Here is a 14,569-nt window from a genome sequence, read left to right as displayed (position 1 = left end):
TTAAGGAAAAAAAAATGTCGTGTAGGTTGTCTAAAATAAAATGCATTTAAACTCAAAAAAAAAAACAAACTGGTAGAATCTGAGTGTCTTCAGGCCAGCCTCGTGTAGATGATATTCTCTGAAGATTAGAGGAATTGGATCTTGATTTTTAACTTGGCTTTAGAAATGGGGTGCTTGTTGTATGTCTATACAAGTGTACTATTAAAATGCTCTTGAGGCAGGGGTGGGGTGGGGGATAGGGAGGGCAGGGGATTTCGGGAGTAAATGATGAAGGCAGGAGGGGGAGGGAGCACAAGAACAGACAGTGACTGCACACCTCACGTCAAAGGCGATTCATCCAGTGGAGGGAGGGTGCGGGGACGCTCGAATACTGACGTGGTAATAACTGTCCAATGCCCCTTGACATGATTGAACGATAAAACTATTGAATTGTGTAATATATAAATTATGTGCAATAAAATTGTTGAATAAAAAAATTTGTTATGTCCTTTACAGCCTTGGAAACCCTCTATAGCAGCGGTTCTCAACCTGTGGGTCACAACCCCTTTGGAGGTAGAACGACCCTTTCACAGGGGTTGCCCGATTCATAACAGTAGCACAATTACATTTATGAAGTGGCAATAAAAATAATGTTATGGTTGAGGGGTCACCACAACATGAAAAATTGTATGAAAGGGTCGTGGCATTAGGAAGGTTGAGAACCACTGCTATGCAGGGTCTCTGTGAGTCAGAAGCAACTCCATGGGAGTGGGTTTGGGTTATGCATGATTATTAACTTGCTAAGTTTAAGGAGGGAAAAGAAGTCCATGAGAGTATATATCAGAAGAACCTGCCTTGTTTGGGATCACAGAAGGTGCTGTCAATGACCTTATATTGGAACTGAGATTTGAAGCTTGAATCAGAGGTAAATAGGAAAGAACAGCAAGAAAAGTTCTCCATGCCAAAAGAACAGCAAGTTTGCAGGGCCCAGGAGAGGAAGAGGCTAGCTCCCGGGAGTAACCACTTACTTGTTAAAGGCACAGCCTGACTTTTGTTCATCTCTTGCTTCTTGTTCAGCTCCAGTCTTGGGATAGAAAGATGTAAAATGATGGTTGGATGTAAATGAATGAGTTTGTTATGGAAAGAATCATAGGCTAAGTCAAAAGGCCTAACTTACAGCTCTTTTCGGCAACTCAATTCAATCTACTGAGAGGTAAACAAAACTGTCTAAGCCCTTAAGCACTTCCTTTCTATTATCTATGCCTCTTTTTACCCTGCTATAAAATGAAGGCACGGGATTATATGATCTATCTCCAAGTTTTGCTTTAACATTTCTAGCTCTAACACTCCTGGCCTGTCTTTCGCTGTAGCAGGAAATACGGAAACTACTTTTTTATTCTTTCCTTCCCTATAGGACTCACATGGACTAAAACCGGGGAAATAAGGCCTTGGTTCTGTTTATGGACCATTTTTTTTACGGTGGTAATTTACATATAACACGCATTTGCCATTTTAACCACTTTTATGTACAAGTCAGTGACATTACATTTACCATGTTGTGAAGCCCTCAACACTGTCTATTTTCAAGTATATTGTATCCCCTAAACAGAAACTCTCCACGCCATGGCATTTTCAATTGCCTCAGATGCATATGAGAGCTTGACAATTAACAAAGAAGATAGAAGAGTAATTAATACCTTTGGTGAAAAATATTAAATATACCATGGATTTCCAGAAGAGCAACCAAATCTGTCTTGGAAGTACAGCCAGAATACTCTTTAGAAGTCTTCATGGTGAGACTTCATATCACTTATTTTGGACATGTTATTAGGAGAAGGGCATCGTGTTCACTAAAGCAGAGGTCAGTGAAAAAAAGAGGACAACCTTGAACAAAATGATTCGATCCAATGACAGGAATAGTAGACGAAAACAGCAATAGTTGTTATGATAGGCAGGAAGAGACAGTGTTTCCTTCTGCGGTACATAGGGTCCTCATGAATCAGAAGTAGCTTGATGGAATCTAAAAATAATAAACAAAAATTGAGTACCCCTTAAGCAATAATTCCCTACCCCCTAGTACCCACTATCAACTCATACACTTCTATCTTTATGTGTTTACCTATTCTAAACATCACATATTTGAAAAACTCATGGTCATTGAGTCAATTCTGACTCATAGACTCTCTAGGACAAAGTAGAACTGCCACTGTGGGTTTCTGAGACTATAAATCTTTATGGGAGCTGGACACTTCATCTTTCCCCTGAGCAGCAGCTTAGAAGCCCAACACATAACCATCAGGGCTCCTAGTATCGCATATAATTGGGATCATACAGTATTCGCTCATTTGTACCATTATTCCTTTTTAAATACCTCAGAAGCAGCAAGGATTCACTATTTTGGGCTAAAATGTTCCAGCATTCAATAAACATTTCTTGCTTGCTTGCTTGCTCCCACCCCTGGCCGCCTCCCACCCCACCACTTGTCTCCCATCCCAATCTTCTTTTATACAAGTAGGGTGGTGTTTTGTATACATCAGGGCTAAAAACGACATTTTAAATATTCTTACCCTATGTGTTCATCCAGTGTTAGCATTCTCTATGGAACAGACCCTCCAAATGAGGCTGTCCTGCCACTGTATGAAATTCTCCAATGATGATGAACTCACCATTTTCAATTAGTTTTGATTGGGAAATACTTCTTCCTTTTGGGATCTGTCTCCCTATAGTTTACACCCATTGCTTTTGGCTGTACCTTCAGGAATTAAAAATAATAATTCTACTACATTGTCCCCCTTGATATCCTACTGGCTATTTGAAGATAGTAACCGTGGCCTCATATGCATACTCTTTTTTAGAACAAATATTATCTGTTCCTTCAAATATTCTTCATTGTTTCAAATTCCCTTCAAGTCTGTAAATATAATTTAGTTTACATAAGTTATTTATATCCTGCCTACTTTAAAAATGATACTAGCTGGCTTATCAGATACAACATGAAAGAAAGACAATTAGGAATAAAATTGCAGAAGAAAATAGACCAGAGTCCATGTAAAAGAAGCACAAATAGATGTTGCCAGATACCTAAAATGAACTGGATTATAATTGGACTCTGAATTTGGCTCAAAGTTTTATGGTAGCTAGGACAAAATTGGAAACACATTGAATTATGTGGTTTTATGTTCTGACAGGATGAAACTTGCAAATAATCTTCAAAGTAAAGGTGTTTTCTGAAATGAAACTCTAGGTTAGGTCTATAAAAATTGTTTTCGGTATGACAGATACTTTTGGACAAAGCTCACCTTTTCCATATTTGACAGCAATGTTTTTCTGCCCCCCCACCCCCCAACTGGGAAAAGGGGGCTGAAAGGGAAATTAATTAATTAGTCAAAATCTGTCTCACTTTTAAGCACTGTTTAGAGATTCCTAGAATGGAGTCTTCCTTTTCCTGTGTCCTTCAAGACAATTGCTTTTCTATCTTTCTTCCCTTTAACATCTGCTATCTCAAGACACTTTGGATAACTAGGCCTCACTAAATAACCCAAGGAAAACATTGTAGCATAGCAGTAACATAGCAATTATGGATAAATCCTTTATCCCTGGTCCTCAGTATCTTCAATTAAATAATTTCTGAGTTCTCTTTAGCTCTGACATTTTGAACAGTAAACTCTTTGAGGGAAGGAATAATTATTATTATCATATTTTTAGGATCTTTATTTTTCCCATCTCATATCTGGCAGCAAATAGGTATAGGAAAAGGTCTGCTCGTGGGTGGAGCTGTGATAATCCAGTAGGAATACTAATTTGAACAAATGTCACCTTTGCATCTGAGGAAAATGGGGTTTTTAAAAAATCGTTTTATTGGGAGCTCTTATAGATATTACAACAATCCATAATTCAATTAGATCAAGCATAATTATATAATTTATGCCACCCTCAGTTTCAAGACATTTTCTTTCTTCTTGAACTCTTTAATATCAGCTCCCCTTTATCCCCTCCCTCCCCCACCCTGCCCCCATGAACCCTTACTATTATATTATAAAATATATGTATTTATCGTACCTTACACCATCAAACTTATCTGTTCACCTACAATTCTGTTATTTGTTCCCCTCTAGTGGGGTTATACAGTCATCATTGCTATCAGTTACCCCCTCCCCCATTTCCTGTATCCTCAGGGAATCATTACTCCCTTTACTGTTTCTGAAGGGTTTATCTATCTTGACTTTCATGCATTCAATGATCTTAATTATATAAAAGTGAGGAAAATGTTTTTTATTATAAACAAATCATCTTATTGGGGGTGCTTACAGCTCTTATAACAACCCATACATCAATATGTATCAAGCACCTTTGTACATATGCTGCCTTCATCATTTTCAAAATATTTTATTTCTGTTTGAGCCCTTAGTATCAGTTCCTCTTTTGTTCCCTCCCTCTCCCACCTTCCCACCTTCATGGACCCCTGATAAATTATAAATTATTACTATTTTCATATCTTGTACCACCCACTGTCTCCCTTTGTCCACATTATTGTTGTTCATCCCCCTTGGGGAGGGGGAGGGAATTGTGCGTCATTGTAGTCTGTTCACCCGTTTCTCCCCCTTCTCCCCCCACCTTCCCCCTACACTCATGGTATTGCTACTCCCATTGTTGTTCCTGAGGGGTTTATCTGTCCTGAATTCCATGTGTCAAGAGCCCTTATCTGTACCAGTGTAGGTGCTCCAGTTTAGACAGCTTTGTAAGGTAGGACTGGGGTCATGATAGTGGGGAGGAGGAAGCATTAAAGAATTAGAGCACTGGTTCTCAACCTTTCTAATGCCGTGACCCTTTAATACAGTTCCTTATGTTGTGGTGACCCCCCAACCATAAAATTATTTTCGTTGCTACTTCATCACTGTAATTTTGCTACTGTTATGAATTGGGCAACCCCTGTGAAAGGGTCGTTCAACGCCCAAAGGGGTCGCGACCCACAGGTTGAGAACCGCTGAACTAGAGGGATGTTGTATGTTCCATTGGTGCTGTGCTGCTCCCTGGCTGTCTTGTTCTTTCCTTGTGACCCTTCTGTGAGGGAGTGTCCAATTATCTACAGATGGGCTTTGCGTCTCCACTCTGACCCCCATCATTTGCATTGATATATTTGTTTGGAAGAAGCACACAGGCTGGTGTGCTTCTTCCATATGTGCTTTGTTGCTTCCCTCCTAAATGGCCACTTGCTTAGCTTCAAGCCTTTAAGACCCCAGATGTTATATCTTTTAATAGCCGGGCACCACCAGCATTCTTCACCACATTTACTATGTACCCATTTTTACTCCAGAAATTGTGTTGGTAAGGTGAGCATCACAGAATGCCAGGTCATTAGAACAAAGTGTTCTTGCATTGAGGGAGTACTTGAGTAGAGACCCAATGCCCGTCTGCTACCTTAATGCTTAGCATATACATATACATCTATATGTATATAGACCTATATCCCTATTGTTATATATTAATGTATTTACGTATGTGCATGCCTAAATTTATGCCGCTATACATGTTTTTGCCTCCTAGTTCTTTCCTATATTTCATTTTACTTTACTCTTGTCCCAATATCATGTTTGGCCTTCGTTCAATTGTCAGTACTTATTCTCGGCTACATTGCACTTGATCAAAACCCATAGAGGAAAATGTTTAATGGCTTCCATTATTATGATAAGGTCTTGTTGTCTGGTACTGGCAGTGGTGGAATGTGATTTTCAGAACACTTTTCTGTTCTATCTTCACATTTTCTGACAAAGTTGGACCTGGGGCAAGGAAAATTTGAGCAATCACACCAGGCACAGAAGCTTCTGGGAGATGACTTTGAGAGGCAGCAGACAGGAAATGGAGGAAGTGCCACCAAACCTGACCAAAATCCATTGCCACGGAATCCATCCTAACTCATAGTTACACTACAGGACAGAGTAGAACTGCCCCATAGCATTTTCAAGCATTTCAATCAACAAAGAAGCTGACTATACATTTTTCCCTCATGAAGTGGTTGGTGGGTTCAAACTGCCAAGCTTTCAGTTGGTAGCCAAGTGCTTAACCATTATGCCACCAGGCTTCTTTAAAAGGTGGTATCACAGTTCTTGTTAAACAACAATGAATAGAAAACTCATTTTGTATTGTGAAATATTCAGTACGTAAAATATTTATGATCCCCCTCCCCTCTTACCATGTACTTCCATGTTCAAAACTTGTCAATGACTTTTCAGTGCCTTTAAGAAAAGGTCCAAGGAGCCTTGGTGGCACTATGGCTTAGATGTTGAACTGCTAACCTCAAAGTCAGTGGTTCAAACCCCGCAGCTGCTCCAGGGTTTGATCTGAGGGCTTGTACAACCATTATCACAATCCATACAGACATTCATTGTGTCAAGCACATTTGTACACATGTTGCCACCATCATTTTCAAAATATTTTCCTTCTTGAACTCTTTGATATCAGCTCCCCTTCCTCCCCTCCCCTATCCCCCAAGAACCCTTTTATTATTATATTATTATGCCGTATATTACACCATCTAATGTATCCGTTTACCCACAATTCTGTTATTCATTCCCCTTGAGTGGGGTTATACTGTCATCATTGCTATCTATTCCCCCTCCCCCACTCCCCACCCCTCCCTTCCCATACCCTAAGGGAATCATTACTCCCACTACTATTTCTGAAGGGTTTATCTATCTTGGATTTCATGCATCTAACGATCTCAATTATACAAATATAAACTGGCATTCCATGAAACTCCCTTTTCCTACACGGTCGCTGAAGACTAAGCAGATGCATAAGCAAAAACAGCAAAAAACAACGACAAAAAAGAAAAACCTATAAATAGTTCCAGGTCTGTTTGTTGACCTTTAGGAATGTTTTCCAGTTGAGTCTGATGGGGTGCTACACCCTGACTCCAAAGTCTACTTTTGGTATTCCCTGGGAATTTCGTCATTCTGTTCCCCTTGCTGCTCTGTTGCACGCCCTTAGCGTTTCACCTGTTGTGGTGGGATCAGATCAGCACAATTTCCCACACTGGGTCAGTGAGAAACATTGTGTCTCAAGGTGGGGAAGGCCCTATGGTCCTCTGTGCATTGGGTGCTCTGAGAAGGAATATGGTCCTTGGGGCTTGGTGGGCCAGGATGTGTTCCACTCTTTCCTTCCCTATTCATTTGCTCCTGTGTTCTTCTGAGTATGAGGAGAGAGGGTGTCCACATAGTTGGAATTGGGCTGGCCCCACAGACCTCTCTATTGGTTCCCTGCTTCATTCAGCTATGTTGAATTCACGCCTTGGCACACTGGGTTGAAATCTGGTCCTTCTCTCCCTCTCCTGTGGAGATATAAACAATGCCTTCCCCTTGGGTAGGTTAGTTCCCTGCTCCACCTCCCCATGTTTTTTCTTTCTTTCCCCCTGCTTTTTAGTTGGCTACAATATGTATCTCTGGATTCGGCCTCACCCTAGGAATGTATGTATTTAGTAGCTTTTCCCCTATGTCCCTTTTGCATTTTTTGCTTATCTCAGCAGAGTTATGTTGTACTTGTCCTTTTGTGCTTGGCTCACTTCACTTAGCATAATTTCCTCCAATTCTTCTCATGCGGTGATGTGCTTCATGCATTCATTGGTGCTTTTGAGGGATGCGTAGTACTCCATTGTATACATGTACCAGAGTTTTTTTTAACCCATTCATCCGTTGATGGAAATTTGGGTTGTTTCCAACTCCTTGTGATTGTGAACTGTGCTACAATGAGCATTGGAGCACAGATGTCTGGCTGTGGTTTGTTTCTTGTCTCTTTTGGGTATATGCCCAGTAGGGGGATTGCTGGGTCATATGGTAGCTCGATTTCCATCTGTTTTAGATATTGTCAAATCAATTTCCATAATGACTGTACATACCAACAGGTCCACCAGCAGTGAACTGGAGTTTCTATCTCATCACAGCCCCTCCAACACTTGTTACTTTCTGATTTTTTCAATTGGGCTATCTTTGAGGGTGTTAGGTGGTATCTCATAGTTGTTCTAATTTCCATTTTTTCTTATGGCTAATGACCTGGACCATTTTCTCATATGTTTATTGGCCATTCGAATTTCTGCCCTTGTGAAACTTCTGTTCAGGTCTTTTGCCCACCTCCTCAGTTGGCAATTAATTTTTTTCTTATTGTAAGTTAGCAGAGTATTGAAGATTTTAGTAATAAGACCTTTGTCTGATGTGTCATTGTTAAAGATGTTTCCCCAGTCTGTGGACTCTCTTATGAATCTCTTGGTGAATTCTTTCAATGCACACAGGTGATTTATCTTCAGTATATTCCACTTGTCAATTTGTGCCTCCTCTGTATTTGTGTCCTTCCCTATTTCCAATAGCCTATGTATTCCCTGTGCCAAAGTTCTCAGGTTTGTCCAAATTCCCTTATTGATGGCCCTAATAGTTTGTCCCCCACAAGTTTTTATACTTTACAATACACACATGCCCTATCTCTTATGTGATCTTCAATCAATGGCTGTTTCTAACCAATGTTCCTGTGTCTGTGCTTGTCCTTCCACTGTACACAGCAATTGCTCTGACTACACAACAGCTCTGCAAAAAACAAACAGTCAAAAGAACACACAAATCTTTCTTACAAGAAGTACAGCCAAAATGCTCCTTGTCAGGGTCGGCTAGAGCCAGAAACTTCTGTTCCACCAGAGGTCTGGATGATTCATCCCAAGCAACCTCACATGATAATGGGGAGCATAAGCCTTGGATTACAAGATCAAGTATTGTGTAAGAATAAGGACCAATCAGGCTTCAAGAATAAAGGCCAATAGGACATCAGAATAGAGACTGAGGCTAGCCAATAGGGTCAGGTCCCACCCTATAAAACTTGATGTTATACCCCTAAAGCAAGGTCTTCTTCAAATCAGGAAGGGACTCACTTCATGATTGTAGCATACTGTGCTTATTACATCTTTGCTTCACTTATTGTCTTACTGTCTTATATGTGTGATTCCTTCTGTTGTGGTGACAAACTACTCAGGAGAAATGTTCCAGTTTTTCTGAAGAAGAATGTCTGGCATTGATGAACAACATTTGCGGGTTCGTTTAGGATCCTGCCTTTCTTATATAAAATGCTCCTAGCATTTTAATGCTTATTGGGGTTCTTGGGGTGTGTCGGTTTTCTTTTTTCTCCTTTAGATTTTTAGGGCTAATTTAATTTTATGAGTCTGGAAGACCTGCATTGTCATAGGTTGAAGATAAGCAGCACTTCATCCTCATGAGGTGGCTCAGAGACTGACTAAATCCATGTAGGGACTTCATAGGGCAACCCACTCATTAGAAGTAATTCTTTATGAGTCTACTTACTCGTGGTCTGAATAATGGGTGGGGAAAGGTACATCCAGTGGTCTTGAAATAGTTGGTCACGGAAGGTGCAAACTCCTCGCACTTGAAAGTAGAGAGAATTCTGAGACACAGAGGTATATTAGGCCGGGTCTGAGAGTCACATCTGGAGAAGTCCTCATTTCATTACAATCAGCAACCACACACACACGTCCATATGAAGCCCATAGCTGAGAGTGAGAAAATTTCAACCTTTAATGTTTGACTATGGCACCTCAAGGGGTGGGGTGTCCACTGCTTCCAGTCTTTTGTCTGGTCTTATCTGTATACTAGCTCTTCTTTAGCCTTCTTCTTCTATCTCTACTATCTCTTCAGCTAGGCTCCATAGACTGGTTTTTTAAGGCTACCTGGAAAAGATTGTTTCCTCTTCTGTGAATTTTGCAACCATATCCCTGGGTCTTGGAAAGCCATTATTTAGGAAGGATCCCTGGGTAATTTAGATGATTTTTGGTCCACTTTGGCTCCTGCCAAAATGTGCATCTGAGAACCCAGGATGTTTATTTAATCTTTTGCCAGCACTAGAGGAGGTATGTGGACAAAGAGTACAGTCTTGGTAGTTTTTGGTCCTCTCAAGAATATTAAAAGGGGGCTAGCAAATACTTGGGCCTGGGAATCACTAAAAGCTGAACTATACATAAGGGCTCAAACTATGGCTCTGAACCCCTCTCCTACAAAGCAAATGATCCTGGGCCACCAGTTGTGGAAGGTTTGGGGACATGGGATTTCCGTTATGGGGCTCAGGAGCCTGCAGGATGTGGGTAGACAAATTTCAGAGTTGGAGCTCCTCAGAATAGAGGGTTATAAAACTTCCAAGAGGCTGCATTTACATTCTACTATTGGTCTAATCTTACCTACCAGACAGAAGTTATGGAGAATGGATGGAGGACTCCAGGAAAGGGCTGATTCCCACTCTACATTTCCAGATGCCATCGATGGAGGCCCAGCCTGGGGAGGTGATGTGATCCTTCCCAGGAGAATCATGGATCTCCAAAGGAAGGCACCCTGAAACAAATCTATGATGCACTAGGGTCCTTATCCCCTGGAATCCTGAGACCACAAACTTAACACACTTTCATATCTTGTTGATTTATCATAAAGAAGGGGCAAGGATCATCCATCCCTGACTGCAGCCCATTATGATGCATACTGAATAATTGGAAAACTCTGGCTTGTCCCCTAGACAGTTTGAAACTGAAAAAAGGCAAAGGTTTTCTTTTGTTATATTGCCTGGCTGATTTATCAATTAGGAGGTTTTCACGGTTTGGCCAGGTAATGGGGCAATTGGATTTGTTTTGTTGGAGAGAGGGTGAATGGAATGAGGTAATTAATATACCTTCAAGTCTGCATGCTTCTCTGAGAACACAGTGATTTGTGTAGTAAAGCTTCCATCGTGGTTTCTGCCAAACCAGCTCTATCCAGATTGCCTGAGAAGCCCCCACCTCTCGCTGAACCTATGATACCCCTGATTGACAAGGCGATCTCTAGCCTAGCATTGGCCCTGGGAATGGGAGGAGGTCTTTATCTCACTTTGTGCCCCCTTCAGGAGGTGGCCCAGTCAAATGGAAAAGTTATCGGAGTACATGTTCCTTTTAGTATGGGGATTTGAAAACTTGTAAGATCTTGAGCAAGATCCACAGTGGAACTACCAGGAGAAGCAGACCAGGGCAGATGGGAGAATGACTTGAGATTATATGCAGAGTTTGTTTATAGTAGAGATGAGAGACATTCAGGTTAAGCCAGTGAGCTATTTGAAATTGAAGTCACTCAATGAGAAGAGGGAAAGTGTGCAGCCTTCTGGAGTCACTTAGTAGAGGTGTTCCAGAAATGTACCAATCTAGCTCTGGCATCAGCAGAGGGGAGAGTTGTTTCAACATTCACTTTACTAACAAATTGGCCCCTGATATCCGTAGGAAACTCTAACATAAAGTTTGGGGACCACAATAAGAGCTGTAAGAAACCCCAATATAATGATATATTTTAAAAATTGGGGGGCCACAAGCAACCCAAATGAACTTCTTATGGCAGCCTTCTCAGTGTATGACAACTGGGACTTAGAGGAAGGAACGAGAACACCAAAAGGCCAAACTTCTTGGGGCTGCTATTGGGGCCAATCCAGGTCTCGGGTTCTTCAGACAGGGTGGTCCTGGGCAGTCTGTATGACCTCAGCCCTGAGTTACTTGCTACGATTTTAGGACGCCAGCTCATTTCCAGCACGAGTGTCACAAGGGAAGTCCCCCATGAAACATGAAGGCAGAAGGGAAGCCTGCTTCCACCTGTTTCCTGTGTGGGACTCTAGGACATCTGGCCCACAAATGCCCTAAGTGACTCATGGTGACAACAGAACCTGTTGACTGACAGAAACCCAACTCCTAAGCTCTCTCTGGCAACACAGTTGCTACCTGATCCCTATCCAGCTTGATGTCATAGCCCTGGACCAGGTTCTTCCTCAAACTGGGAGGGGACTTGCTTCATGATTAAAGACTACTGTGCTTCTTAAATCTTTGCTTCTGTTACTATACTACTGTCATATTGTCTTACATGTGTGACTCCCTCTGTTGCTGTGATAAACCACTCAAGAAAAACATGCTTGTTTCTCCGAGGAAGAACACCTATTGTCAGTGCCTCAGTAATATGAATGGCGAGACTTCATCTCACATACTTTGAACACATTATCAGGTGAGACCAGTCCCTGGAGAAGGACATCATGCTTGGTAAAGTAGAGGGGCAGCGAAAAAGAGGAAGGTTCTGAACAAGATGGATTGACACAGTGGCTGAAACAGTGAATGCAAACAAGAACAATTGTGAAAGTAGTGTAGGCCTGGGCAGAGATTCATTCTGTTGTACATAAGGGTCACTATGAGTTGGAACTGATTTGATAGCACTTGACAACACTGAACAACCTATTGAAATCCTAAGCTCAGTTCAAATAGTGTCATGTACATAAAGACCCACCAGCACCACTGTATTTGTGCCTCAACTCTACTGCTTTGCACATTCCATCTGTTAGTCATGGTTGTGGCTTATGGTTGTATCTTTCTGACTAGACTGGAGGCTCCCTGAGGACACAGGCTATGTCTGACTCACTCAGAGCTCTCCATCATCTTTTCCTGCTTTATCATTCTCTAGAGCACTTAGCATCATTCAACACACATTATTACCCTGGGCGTCATCAAGTTGACTCTGACTCATAGCAACTCCATTTACAAGAGGAAGAAACATTGCTCAATACTGAATCATCTTCATAATTACCCTGTTTGAGTCCACCGTTGTAGTCAGTGTCAATCCATTTCATTGAATATCTTGTTTTTCCTTCTGCCCTTTTGCTTACCCTCTACTATATCAAGCATGATGTCCTTTTCCAAGAAGTGCTCTCGCCTGATTGCATGTCCAAAACAAGTAAGAGGAAATCTTACCATTCTTTCTTCTAAGGAACACTGGCAGATTTGAGACAGATTTATTTGTTCTTCTGGAAGTCCAAAATACTTTCAATATTCTTCTTCAACACAGTAATTAAAATGCATCAGTTCTTCAGTTTTCTGTATTAATGATAGAGTTTTCATATGCATAAGAGGCCATTGAAAATACCATGGTTTGAGTCAGGCATATCTTAGTCCTCAAAGTGACATCCTTGTTCTTCAAACTATTGAAGAGGACTTTTTTTGTATAATGAGACCCCCCCCAAAAAAACAAAACAAAACAAACCAACTCACTGCTTTTAAGTTGATGAGTACTCATAGAGACCCTATAGGACAGGGTAGAAAGGCCCTTGTGCATTTCTGAGACTATAACTCTTTACAGGAGGAGAAAGTCCCATCATTCTCCAATGGAACTGCTGTGTTTCAAACTGTTGACTTTGCAGATCACAGCCCAACGGCATAAACTCAATGCCACCAAGGCTCCTCAGTGATTCTGCAGTCCTTCTATCTTCTTTGGGTGCTGTCTTCATCATCCAATGGAACCCTTCACTATAGATTTCCTTACTTTGAAATTACATATAAATGGAATCATATCATGGGTGTGGTTTGAGGGGGCACTGACTTGCTTATCATGATGTTTCAAGGTTCATCCATGTTTTAGCAAATAAGGACTCTATTCCTTTTATGACTGAGTAATATTCTATTGATGAACATTTCCCCCTAGTCTGTGGTTATTATTATTAATACTGTGAATGTTCGTTTTTGTTTTTTATAATTTTAATTGTATTTTTGGTGAAACTTTACACAGTAAATTAGGTTCTCATTAAATATTTTCTATACATATTATTTGGTGACTTTGATCACATTTTTTACAATGTGTCAGTATTTTCATTATTTCCATTCTGGTTGTTTTGTTTCCATTAATCTACCTTCTCGGCCTCTCTCCTTTCTGTCTTATGTTTGCTTTCTGGTAAGTATTGAATGCTTGGTCGCTTATAGTTGATTACTTAAATGGGCACAGTACTCATGGGTGATATATATTTTTTGTTTTATTGGCCAATCTATTATTTGGCTGAAAGGTGGCCTCTAGGAGTAGGCTCAATTACAATTTTAAAAGGTATCTCGGGGTGATACCTTAGTCTCTAACAATCTAGTATGTCTGGTCTTTTAAAAGAATTTAAGGATTGTTCAAACTATGAACATCCTTGTTGAAGTTTTTATTTATTTATTTAGAAATAGTTTTATTGACATATGATTCACATATCATACAATTCAATTATAGTGAAGAGGTGTACAATAGGCACTATAATCAACCTAGAACATTTTCTTCCTTCTTGTACTCATTGCTGTTAGCTTCCCATTTACTCCAGCCTCCCCTGCCCGAACTCCAATAAGCCATTAATCAGGTTACTGTCGCTTGTAAAAGTTTTTGGGTGGATATGTTTTCATTTCTGTTGGAGTGAATTGCTGGGTTATATGAAAACTCTATGTTTAGCATTTTAAGGGACTGTCCAATTGCTTTTCCTGGAGGCTGCATCATTTTACATTCCCATCAGCAATGTACCAGGGTTTGAAATTCTCTACAACACTTTACTGAAGAAACAAACAAACAACTTTTTATTATGAATTGGGTGAAGGTTTACAGAACAGATCATCAATTTTACATCCAACAATTCACACATATTCTATTTCATCTCATTGATTACAATTCCCTCAATATACCATGACCCATCCTATCTCTTCACTATGTTTTCTGTCTACCTTCCTTCTTTCCTAACCCTTCTGAAATTTCTCTTGGGTAAA

This window comes from Tenrec ecaudatus, chromosome X (assembly GCF_050624435.1).
Source record: "Tenrec ecaudatus isolate mTenEca1 chromosome X, mTenEca1.hap1, whole genome shotgun sequence".
Taxonomy (NCBI): domain Eukaryota; kingdom Metazoa; phylum Chordata; class Mammalia; order Afrosoricida; family Tenrecidae; genus Tenrec; species Tenrec ecaudatus.
This window is presented reverse-complemented; position numbering follows the sequence as displayed.